The sequence below is a fragment of the Numenius arquata genome, chromosome 9, assembly GCF_964106895.1.
Source record: "Numenius arquata chromosome 9, bNumArq3.hap1.1, whole genome shotgun sequence".
Classification (NCBI taxonomy): Eukaryota; Metazoa; Chordata; class Aves; order Charadriiformes; family Scolopacidae; genus Numenius; species Numenius arquata.
The window spans coordinates 48889726-48902541 of NC_133584.1; positions in this window are offsets into that span (position 1 = coordinate 48889726).

Sequence of the window (12816 nt, forward strand, 5' to 3'; positions counted from 1 at the left end):
CACTAATTCTACTTCATTAATAACGCTTTCCCTTAAGGATTTTGGGTCTAGTCCAGTGTTCTTGGAGGTCAGCGTAATTCTCTTCAGTGACTTCTATGGACTTTTGACATACTGTATGCATTATTTGCTGTTCCAAAAGTATTTAATAAGTATACACGGCTGCTGTGATTAGAAAGAATGGCAGACAAGATGAGTGGGAAAGAGGTTCTGCATTTTCAAACTAGGATGACTGTAACTCATCAACCCAACATTTCTGTCCTTCTCCTAGTCTCCCTCCCTCTCTCCTTTTCCTTTACACTTAACTTGCTAGACAGAGTAGGATTCAATTGAATTCGAAGGGAGTTTTGCCATTTTTTTCAATAATAAATCTGATGTTCGTTCATCATCTTAAATGTAAGGGTTGTAAACAGTTTATAAACCAATATGTAAATCACTCCTTGCTCATGAAAAATATTAATATGTTTCAGTTTCCTAGGTATATTTGGTTTTGAGGATACTTATCCAAAGCCTTTACTTGTTAATAACGAACCAAGTCAGGTAGGCTCCTCAAACCAGATGGTGCGAGTGCAACCTGGAACAGATCCTTCAGACTGACGTTGTCTCCTCACAACATATTTCCAGCGTAGTTTTTGAAAAAAAAAAAAAAAGGATTTTTCCAAAACACCTGAAAAACCGAAGTGGATCATTTGATCCTTTCTGTAATGGGCATTTGGAAAATTGTTTTCTCCTAGAGAGAAGTAGTGATAATGCTTTCCCTTTTGTATATTAACCAAGCAGAACCCTGTTCTGAAACTCCACAGCTAAGAAAAACTGAGCCAAAACCCACTCATACTGGGCCTTACCCAGCTAGCTGAAGGGTAATTCTCAGTTCTTTTCTGCAGCAACAAAATTCATCCAATCAAATGCAGAGAATTGTTACTGGTTTGTCGTCGTCATCATCATCATGTTGGACATACAGTATTTGCACTGCTGTCATAACCTTGTGTGGATAGGTTCTCTCTCTGTGGGTTTTCAAAAACAGTAGTTTTCTCCTTGGTCACACTGAACACTCAGTAAAGTTAGTAAGAAGAGTTTAGGCTGAAGGTGTAAGTCTTTTAGTTGTGCCTAGCTGTTTGGATCCTACCCATATTTTTGATTTTATAATTTTGATCTGGAATGCTGTAAACTGATTCACCTTTAAATGAAAGGGCCTCAAGTTGCTCTAGGGAGGTTTAGGATGGATATTAGGAAAAAAATCTTCACTGAAAGGGTTATCAAGCATTGGAACAGACTGCCCAGGGAAGTGGTGGAATCACTATCCCTGGAGGTCATTAAAAGATGGGTAGACATGGTGCTTACAGACAAGGTTTAGTGGTGGTTTTGGCAATGTCCCTTCCAACCTAGATGATTCTATAATTCTGTATGAAATCCACCAGTTAGTTGATGGTCTTATGGAAATCAAAGAAATATTTCCCTTGCTGTGTAAGGACATCTTCTTGCTCCACTGAAAAGATTCTCCAAGAGAGTGTGTACATGTGAATGATTTCCAAGAAGATCTCTTCTCACAGTCAAGATGCAAAAAAAATTGTGCTTGAAGAAATTAAGCAGTCCTTGTTTTCAGAGGCAAAGAAAAAAAAACAAAACACCTTGGCATTTCAGAGAGTAAGCTTTTTTTTAATTTGTATGTCAGATCTATGAAAGAGGAATTGAGCAGCTAAATGGTCAAGTCTCTCAGCAGAATATTTTAAGGTGAATCCATCTGTGAAATAAAAACCCCAGCTTTTATATGTTTTCAATTAATCTGAACAAAAACTAAAGAATTCAGATTAAACCAAAGAGACTTTTAAATTTCTTATTACAAAAGGAAACACTAAAACCACATTCTTTGATGTCAAATAGAATGTTACATTCACATCTAATGAAATGTTTGTGGAAAAAAAAATCAAGAAAAGGGGCTGGATTTCTGAAAGAGTCTGCTGATCCCTCTTACCTCATTGGTGAGTAGTTAGAGCATTCACCAGGGTGTGTGACATCCTTCCATCCTGCAAACAACAAGCCTTACAGCTTCAATTCCTTTTGTTGGACATGCTATTTTTTGCATGGAACTGCAAAATGTCATTGTGCCAGGCATCAAAGAGGTAATGATGACTCTATAGCCTGACTAGCTTCCTACAAAACAGGTTGGTGCCTGTTCAGATTCCTGCCAAGAATCAATGCCTGCCTTGTCCAAAAAATATTCAGCTATATGAACAAGAATTCTAACCAGGAATGAATATGGGAAACTCACCTGAGTATAGCCTGTGTGGCTGATCCAGCCTTCAACAGGACAGAAGATAAAAGGGTCAAATCCTTTCCTAAAAACACACAGCTGAATCTACTTCCGTTTCCTAGGAAAATGCTCTTCCTCTGGCTGTTTCCCCTACAGGGGAAATATCAACAAAAATGAAATGGTTAAATTTAGACAAATTTTGCAAATAGTTTCAGGTTCATCACAATCATATTTCAGGTTAATTTAATGTTGGCAAAAACTAGTTTTCCAGTGTGAGATATTTCTGTTGGTTAAGAAACTAAAATTTATACACTTGCCAGTGCCTAATATCTAAACAAATACGATACCTCATAGTAGATCTTACAGTCAAATCTAACTGATGTAACAACTAAGAAATAACTAGTGACCAGTTGTTAATGATTTATCTGTTGCAGTCTGAAGTAAACACAACTACTAAAACAACACCATTTATTCTGACAAGCATCTAAAAGCCTTGTGGCTTTTCAGATAGGATACAGATCCATACGTATGTGGTTAGCAGCACAAAACTGTCTGTTTCAAAATATTGAAATATAGACAAAGTATAAGCGAGACTTCTGAAATGGTTTCCAATACTTTTATGAGCTCGTATCAGGCCTTGTTAGAAAGGAAAAAGTCATGGATTATAAAGAGTAATAGAAGGACAAGAAAGAACTGGAAATGGGATGGTATTTGAGAAAGAGATGACAATGACTAGTGTTGTATTACTGGGACTATGTAAAAGGGATTTACTTTGTGACAAAAGCTCTGAATAGACTCTAATGTGTAAAATAGACTCTAATGTGTAAAAACTTGAAAACATAACCTGATTAATGAAATTTGAAAAAATACTAAGTAGCATTAAAAATAATAGAAACAGTTTATATTTTTTAATGGGATGTTTAACCAAGGAGTGTATTGTTTGCCCTAGAAGATGATCAAAGAAAATGCTACTGTTTTTAAGAAAGATCTTCATATTTTTATTATCCATAATATTATTTTCATTTTCATACACACTTTAAGATCATACTGAAGATAGAGCAATACTGTGTTTGTGGCTTAAACTGGTTGTTAACAGACTTAAGAAGGAAAATTTTGCTTGTAGCAATGTATCATGTAATTACTTAATTATATTTGTTGTATTCCTCTGAGACACATGGGGTGGGATACTACTAGTTTAAGGTAAAAAATGTTTCTTGCTTCCTCACGTGTACATTTCTCTTGACTTCAGTGAGAGTATTTGTATGATTTGTTTAACTACAGTCTTAGATCCCAAACTATTTCCTAAGGATTTCCTTTGCTCTTGGTGTAGCTTTGGAGAGACTGGCAGCATTTGGTAGAATTAAGCTGTCTGGACTTAGAACCATTATTCCCACGCAAGATTTGTCTCTCCTGGCATTAGAAATCTGAAATGTAGGCAGCTATTCATAGTTGTTTAAGCTCCTCCTATAATAGATGGTGAACAACCACTTTCCGGGAATGATGCTGCCCATCTTAAGATAGGTATGTAGGATATATGGGATGCATTGCCCTCTGGCTGAGCCTCACTGTTTTCCAAATGCCTCACTTACCAGTACATAGAAACTCCCTAATGGCTTAACACCAGCATGTGTCCTTGACTGAGAGCTGTGCCATGCATTTGGTGGGCCAACAAAGACAATTCCTACCATGCATTCAGTAGTGTGATAATCACATAAAGACCTGGAATACGGTTAAAAGAACATTATTCAAGTATTTCCGTAGTAATTAATATAGATGGTCCTTATCTCCACTTTACTGAATCATAGACATGAATGTCAAAAGGGAAATTTATTTCTCCTGGTTTAATCTCCCACATAAAACAGAGCCTAGAACTGAGCTACAGAAGGCAGGAATAGACATTTACTTCTTTCTACTGATACAGGAACAACAGGGAACCTTGTCTGAACCAGAAGAGTCCACAGACCTTCTATTTCATTTTCCCCCTAAACCACAAAATACCTCAGCATCATGTAATAAGTTTAAGACTACTTTAACCACAAGTTTGGCTGCAAGTTAGCTATCCTGGCTAAATCACAGCATTGAGAAGGCTATCAAGCTAATCTTCACAAGTTATAGAATGTAATTCTTCTCCTGGAAGTCTGTCCTGGCTTTTAACCATCCTAACGGCTAGGAAAGTGCTCTTCATTTGAATTTAACAACATTCAACTTCCAGCTGTTAACTTCCAGAAAGGCCATTGTGGTTTCTCCCCTAGAAACAAAGAGCCTTTTAATCTTGGCTTTTTTGTCTCTCCGTTGTAATCAAACCACCACTTAGTCTTCTTTTTATAATGGGTGTGTCAATATTGACTTCAATGGAAACAGGATTAAGTTGTTAATTTCAAACTAGTCACTGAAAATATTTTTCTTATCAGCAGTTTTGCTCCATCACATGCTCTCTTTAGCTTATTATTGTTGGGCTGCTCACATGCTGGGCTGTGGGTTGACAGGGTCTGTTTCTGTTTTGTAGAAGAAGGAAGCTCTGAAGCATTTGTTTTTGGAAAAAACATGCAAAGAATAACACAAATATCTTAAGCAGAGAGGAAGAAAAACTCAACAGAAATTATACCTTAGATGTGTAGAGCACAATCATCGTTTTGAATGTCTATATCTGCCTTCATCTGAGCCAAGCCTTTCAGAATGGTGGAGCAGTATTTCTCTTTGGAAATCACTAATGAAGTCATATATTTAAAAATAAGTCTGTTTACATTGTTTCTAAGCTTGTAATGTTGACTCAAATTGTGCCTAAATGTCCCTAGGTGGCACATGAAACGGTAAATCATCATATACCAAATATAACTGACACCTAAAAGAATATTTTTTTTATACCTCTTGTTGCAATAATGCTGGATGCCTCTTAACAGAAAAGAGAGTGCAGACTGAACCAAGGAGGTATAAACTGGTATATATTTATGGTAGAAATGCAAGTGACAAAGGCAAGGGAGAAAGCTGAGCTACTCTCTTGTTTAAAACAGAATCAGAACTGAGGATGAGAGAAAACTATTCCAAAAGCAAGCTTCTGGAAGACAATTTTTATCTCATGATCTTGCTTTCTTCCTAATAGATGGAAGATATATGTAGCAGGAAAACTGTCTCCTCCAAAAAGGTCCCAAAACATGGCTAAGTCATTAGATAGCCAAGAGGAAGACTTGTGCACCACCACTACCTCTGACTCCAGTTACCGGATAAATGGCAGAATCTAAAATATGGTCATTACTAAAAAGAAGTTAATGCCTCCTGGGAAAGGAACTAGACACACGCTTAGAGCTCAGGAGTTCCATTCTTTTATACTTTACACCTAGTTGGCAATTAATAAAATGCTATCTTTTCACACATTATAACAAATAACTTTCTTCCAAGCTAAATTAAAGGTAATATTTCTATTAATGAAATATTACAGGTGCCTAATTTAACCAGTGTGAGAATAATGACCTTAAAGCATTCATGCAGAGATTTAAGCAGGAGAAAATGAGACACTTGTAATACTTAATTTCATTCCAGTCTTTTGTGCAGCCACACATGGTCCAAATACACTCAAACACTTTCTGACTGTATAAGTGCTACAGTTTTGGGTTGGTTTTGATTGGGTTTTTGTTTTTTTTTTTCTGCAAGAGGAAATGCCTCTTTTTCTTTTTGCTTTTCAGCCCATATTTATTTCCTTGGGTAGGATGAGCACCTATTCCTATAGAATGAGAGAACAAGTTGAGGGAGCTGGTCATCCTGTTGATTCAGCTCTAAGCTCACTATATTGCAATCTACAGAAACCATCTGGATAAGTTTGCAAAACAAAGTGTTACCTTACAAAGCATATCTTCCTGGCAATTCTATAGTCTGACTTCTTTAAAATGAGTCATACAGACTGATGAGACTCCCTAGCAGTATTAGTGGTAGCTGTGTTGACGGCATTGTCTGAGACAGCTGTCCACCAGGGTTTGGAGAGAGTACACATAAGAGAACAAAAACAGGTGAAACTTTTGGCAATTCCAAATGGCATCACACTCAAGAGCATGTATAGAAGTGCAGTATAAGCTTAGTACATTAATCAATATGATGAAAGAGGTACCTTCTAGAGCAGTTCAATGACAATTATTTTGATGGGATAAAGCACCAGATTTTTATTTTATTTTTCTGGGTTGGTTTTGTTGGTTTTTTTTATGTTTGCCCTGGTTTGAGGTTATATTTAAAATTCCTATCTCTTTCCTAAGTATTTTACTTACTTACAATGTCATTGTAATAAATTCAGGTAGGACTATAAAATCTAACGAAGTATGAACATCTCCATTTAACTTAATTGGGAGGACATGATCAGGTGAGAAAAGATTAACAAAGGGAATACTGGAGCACACAGGAGAAGTTAGACATTTACAAAAAGATCCTCTTGGCTAGCTGAAAGGAAAGGGAAGTAGTTTATTCTGTTCCTTTTATATCCTCAGTGGACATAAACTTTCATCCAAATATTTGTTATGCTTTTTCCTCTCCAAGAATACCTGTTCAATGTTCCATTCCCATGTTTGCACTACAGTAACTGTTTTTTTAGGATTCTGTTGGTCTAATTGATTATTATTTGCATGGTTGAAAGTAAACGTGGGCCAAAAAAAATTTGCCAGGTTCTGACTGGGCAATATAACATTTAGTGAATGTGTATATGTTGAACCTACTCACTTCTGAATTTATCCTCCCATTAATTGTTCTGAAAATTGGGAAATTTTATTTTTAACCTTTCTTTCAGTGGTAGAGACCACAGTCCATTAAACTGTTGCAGGATTCTGGAGTGTAATATAAAGAAAGATTTAAGGGAAACTCCTTGATTTAGTTGAGGATTGGAGATTTCACTGGGCAACTGCTTCTGGAAGAAAGAAACTTTCATTACATTTTTGCAAGTTTGCTTGACTTCCCCTCCGATTTTTGGTAGGGACAAGTAGAAGAGCAGAAAAAGAAAAGAAAAATGGGAGAAATTCCCCCAACCCCCAGTTCTAGAATAGACTGAAATGCCTCAGGTTTGTTCACAAGGGCTTTCATAACAACCCCTAGCTAGCAAATGCTTTCCATGCAATGGCACATATTCATGAATGGGGCAAGCAGAGCAGTCTGTTTTTAATGTAATCTTGAAAGATGCCCCATCGCTGTAAACTTTCAGAGGAGAGTATCTGCAGATACAAACTTGTCCTGAGAACTTGAAAATTTGCATCGTGGATTTTGGATTGATCTGACCCTGGCAAGGAGAACCAATGGCAAAGTCTGGATCATGGAGCTGCTCTTACAGAAAAGCCAGAACTTAAGTAGAATGTATTTTACAATGCTAAATAAACACCCTAGACATACTCTATTTTTTTACTTTAGATTTCTGAGACATGTAAAACAGATATTTTTCTTATATTCATTACACAAAGTCAGTCAATCCTACCGATTTTCTGCCTCTCAGTTCAGGAATTTCAAACCTGTTTACCTGTGGAAACAAGGGCTAAATAATGCCATGGGCTATGTGTGCCTGCTTGTTTATTGTTCTCTTTATGTCCCATTATTGCCCTAAACATTTAAACTCTGGTATGAATTTGAACCAAACCTACAGCTAAGAAGAGATCTAAAAATTCTGAAGTTCCTGTAAAAATAATGGAAATATGTAGCTGAATAGACATCTTATTAATTCCACCCCGAGGGAAAGAACTTGGTGTGATGGTGAAAGATTTAACTCTAAGAAAAGTTGCATTTTGAGTCTGTTCTTTATCACACATCAAAATTGTCATTCTTGAGTCAGGATTTCTTTCCTCAGGCACATAACAATGTGTGAGCTCCCAGTGAAGCTTTTCCTGCAGCTGTGGAAGACATTCTCTCCTCTTTTTCATCCCTACCCTTGCCTATCCTTGAGCTAATTTTACTCCTTCAATGTCTACTCAAGAGCAAGGTCATGCTAAAGCTTTAGTGTAGTTGTTTCAAGTCACTTAATCACATGACATATAATGACTAGAAATCAAGATTTATTATTCTCAGTATTCAGGAAACAGTTTGTTTTGGTTTGAATCCATTTCTCAGAATAAACTGCATGAAACCATGTGATCAACCGCATTCTCAGTATTCCAAGTTGTGTGCATACCACTACTGCTTCAAGAGTTCTTTGAGGGGAAAAAAAAATCCCCAATTTTTGGCCTGATCATGATTCTGCAATCCTTGTGCAAATGGTGGGATTAATTTCACCTATTTGTAGGCACCTCTTATATAAACAGCCGTATATATTTAAGATCAGCACTCATAAATACTATTAACTATATGACAAATATTAAAAAAAACCAAAAACAAAAGAAGCCTGGGGTGTGATTCATGTTTCTCATTTAGAAATCAAAGAGGTCTTTGTTAAAATGTAATATCCCCTACAAAAGCCTGTTTCTCAGCAACAACTAAGAAGAGAGGCCAGATTATCATCTCAGATGTGAATGTCTTACGCTACACAGTTTTGCATTTAACTAAAAGTAACATCTCAAGACTCATCTTCATAGGTGTAGGACTCTGCCTTACAAATATGAAAATTAGGACTGTTTTACAGCACTGCTGATTTACCTCTTTTTCCCAGCGTCTGTGGAAGTTCTCTGTGGATACAGGGATTTACACGGATAAAGGGAGAAGGCATGAACTCCTGTTTAATGTGTTTTAGCATGGGACTAGGCAGGATGTCATTGTTTCCCTCCTTTCCACAAAGATTTTGATAGAAATATGGTGCCTCCTGCCCAAAAAGTGCTGTCCCCTGCTGATATATTAATTTTCATCAGACTTGGTGTGTAGTCAGGAAGGATGATCCTATATTAGTCACAGCTTTCAGAGACATTGCCTGAGCAGCTTTAAAAGCCTTACTGCCGAGTGTGAGAGTCTAGGAAGACCTCAGGAGACATAAGACCGATAAGAGAGAATGTTATCACCCACCTTGGAAAAGACTTAGTTCATTTTCTTAAATTCATTCACCCTCCACCTTTGAATAGGAAAATGTGGTAATTTGCTTTTTCTGCCTACAAAATCCTCATTCCTTAGATAAACCCATTTGTTGCAAAAAGCATCTGAGAAAACAACCTGCCCTTTAATATATTTGTTACACTTTATTTTCCTCCCCAAAAGTATCAAATGTTAAATTGCCATCAGAATAGCAGCTATTGCAGTTTATGAATATATGAAATTAAAGACCAGCAACGGTGGTTAGCTTTGGAATATTTACATACACAAACTAGATGCTTTGCTAATTCACAGAGAAGTATTTTTGTAACTAATTACTACTGTAATAAGTCATCTGGTTCAGGTCTAGAAAGTTCAGTTGGAACTGTCAGCTAATACTACTTAAGAGCACTTGAAGGTTCAATGGATTATTCAAAAAGGCACTGAGCAGTCTTTTCTCTAAGTGCATAGCTGACACTGAAACTTAGAAATGTAATTTGAGAGATTTTTCATTAAAAGGATACTCAAATATGTACTTAGGCTGTGTCACTAGGCCCAAAGCACAGACAGTCTCAGATGTTCAAATGCATTCCTGACATAACATCAGCAATTGTGAACATTTAGCAATTGCTAAGGAATAGTTATTCATTTGAGTAGGTCTATGAATTTCAGAATCTGCTAAAACAATACTAATGCTCAGCCTTCAAAGGGACTGAAAGTACATCTAGTGAGTTGAGTGCCTGGTACCATTCTCTGGTCTGGAGGCCAAATGACACAGAATGGTCTAAGTCCATATGAGTAAAACCTCTTGCCCCTTTAAATACTGTTGTCACATCTATCGTACTTACTGGATATCGACTTTTTGCCTATTCTAACTCCTAGGAGCTGGTTATTTTGCCCAGGCAAAATCCCTGGTCACTCTTAGACTCTAACAGGCTACAACACACTTCAGCATCCAGAAACCCACCTGTGAATGTTTAACTACAGACAAAGCCAGAGATCCTTCTTGGGAAGAGCTGAGCCAGCCTGGGCTTACTTGTTAACTGCACATTTTCATATTTAAGGGGAGGTTTGCATCCTTCTTTATTAGTATGGATAACATCTGTGAATTTAACAAGAAAGCAGTCTATGAATACAGTGAATAAATTAAGACCCAACATGTTCACAGTGTATCAATAATGAATAACGTCTTCCAGGGAAAAAGAAGGCTAGGGAGACTTAATAAAAAGGAGTCTTTGTACAGCTAAATATGATGAAATAGGTTATAAGCATTTCAGTAAAAGCTTCTAAAAGGAGTTAAATTACCAATGGAAAAATGTTCTTTTCTTCAGGGATGGGAGATGGATACTTAGGAAAAATCTACCTTTACAAAGAGAAATTAGTACTATACTGTTTTAGAAAAAAAAATCTTTTAAGTTTCAGAAAGGAGGTTGGTTTCCTTAATTTACTATATTATTTTCATAAAAAACATAATTATTTCATACTGTGACAGATGAAGGCAAAAAAGTAATGCCAAAAGGGTAAAAGTGATCCCTAGATGTATAGTCAAGGGAACAGAAAGGTTCTGCTCTGTCTGTCTACTACCTGTGCAAAGCTGCTTGACTGCCCTTTCCAGTTCTCTTCAGCTTCCAGTTCAAAATGGATGTTGATGAACTGCATGGAATTCAAAGAAAATCTGAGACTGAAAGCTATGTATTACTGTAAAAAAGCTACAGACAACTTTATAAATTCCAAAGGTTAAGCGATTCCTTGCTTGGACACTCCAAGTCATGGGAGGCACCAAGTTGATAATGAGAGCTATAAAACAAAGTCTAAAAAAACCACAAAGATTTGAAGTTGATGTAGGGTACATTCAGACTATAAATATATATGTATTTTTTTTTAACAGTAAAGAAGATCACTATAACTAAATGGAATAATTCACCAATGGCAGCAGTAGAATCCCCATCACTAGAATTTCTCACTAAGTATTGATCTGTTTTTTCCTGATCCCACAGGATCTAATCTAAGCATGTTTTATATTAGTTCTTTCTGATTTCACAATTTATAGCTTTAGGAGGAATCACTCAACAGCCAAACAAAACTCAATTATTTATTTCATTTTTAAAAAATGTTCTTAAGGTCCATTCAGTAATGGAGCATCTGCATCTTTTACTGAGAATGTATCTTTAAGTCTCATTTTCCTTTTATTTGTTTTCTTGCCAATCTGAATATAGCAAAAACAGATGTTAAAGGACTGGAATTTGTGTTTGATCTGAAAACGGGCCAAAAATTCTCCTAACAATGAAAATGACATTCATTAATATTTGCCAAAATTGTTGAACCACACTTGCTACTGTTTGACTCAATTTATTAATAACTGACAAGCACTCTAGCAAGGTTTTCTGGCAAGAATGAAACAAAGGAAATGAGCCAGAACAAGTGTAATCAAGAAATGTAAATAAACTTTAGGATAAAAACATGGTATGTTTGAACTTAGTATGAAATATTGACAGTTTCCTCCAGGAACTCTGCAGGTGGAGGAAGAAACTCGGAGATCTTCTGTGAAGAGGCGGGAAAAAGAAAGACAAGTCTTCACAGGGAAACAATGGGATCATCTCACCCACTCTATCAAGCTCATGTCATTGAAAATGGCTCAGCACTATGTTCTGGCATTTAAGAGTTACAGACACTCTTCTGTGCTTTCAATTAAAAGGATTTTAAAGGATTTTAGGCAGTACATGTAGTTCTTCAGACACTGTTTTGCAGTTATTTCATTTAAACATCCCTGTGATGAGGCTGAGACTCGTTCGCTAGTGGCTGCATTTTAAAGGCAAAGACTTTCCAAGAGGGCTGGGACCTTAGCCCAAGGCATGAACTATTGCTATTCACCACAATTTGGTCCAGATTTAATAGGTTCTACAAATGCTGTCTGACAGCTTGCTGGTATCATACTCACCCTCACCTATCTGACTTTCTGTAAGAAACTGCAAGTTCTACAAGTGCAAAAACACTGATTTTTTTGAAGCTTGCCGTAATGCACAATGAGTTTTGTAGCTGGTAGCTAGCTGTAGTTAAGTTTTCCCAGTGTTGTGACCTGCAACTCACTTTTACTTTGTAACTTTTCCCTAGAATTGAATGGTATCACTCCAGAGTCCTCCTCTGCCTGCGGCTTACGTATCTCTCTCCTTTTTCACCTGGTGGGCTGGCTTGTGATATACAACCTGAGAACAGCCAGCCCAAAAAGTGTCTGCGAAGGGGATATACCAGCCCATCTGGGGTTTTGTGCTTGTGATGAACTTATTAATATAAGGCCTGCTTGCAAGCTTGCAGTTCTGGGTGCTTGAGTCAGCAACAGCACTGACTTCAGTGGCACTCTCTCCAGAGAGCTCAACAAGGAAAAAGGTCTCAGAGAGATTTTATGGTACATGTGTCATAGGGGAACACATTAAAAACAGTCTGATGTTCTTTAACCTCTTCTATGCTCAGGCTAAATTTATAGTGCTAAATTAAATAGGTGAGGGCCCACTCTCTGTCCCTTAATCCAGTTGACAAGGCATAACTCAAATTCTCATTCTCTCATCCTCCCTCTCAACTAGGAGACCACATCCAAAGTGGCTGTTGGGACAGGCAAGCCC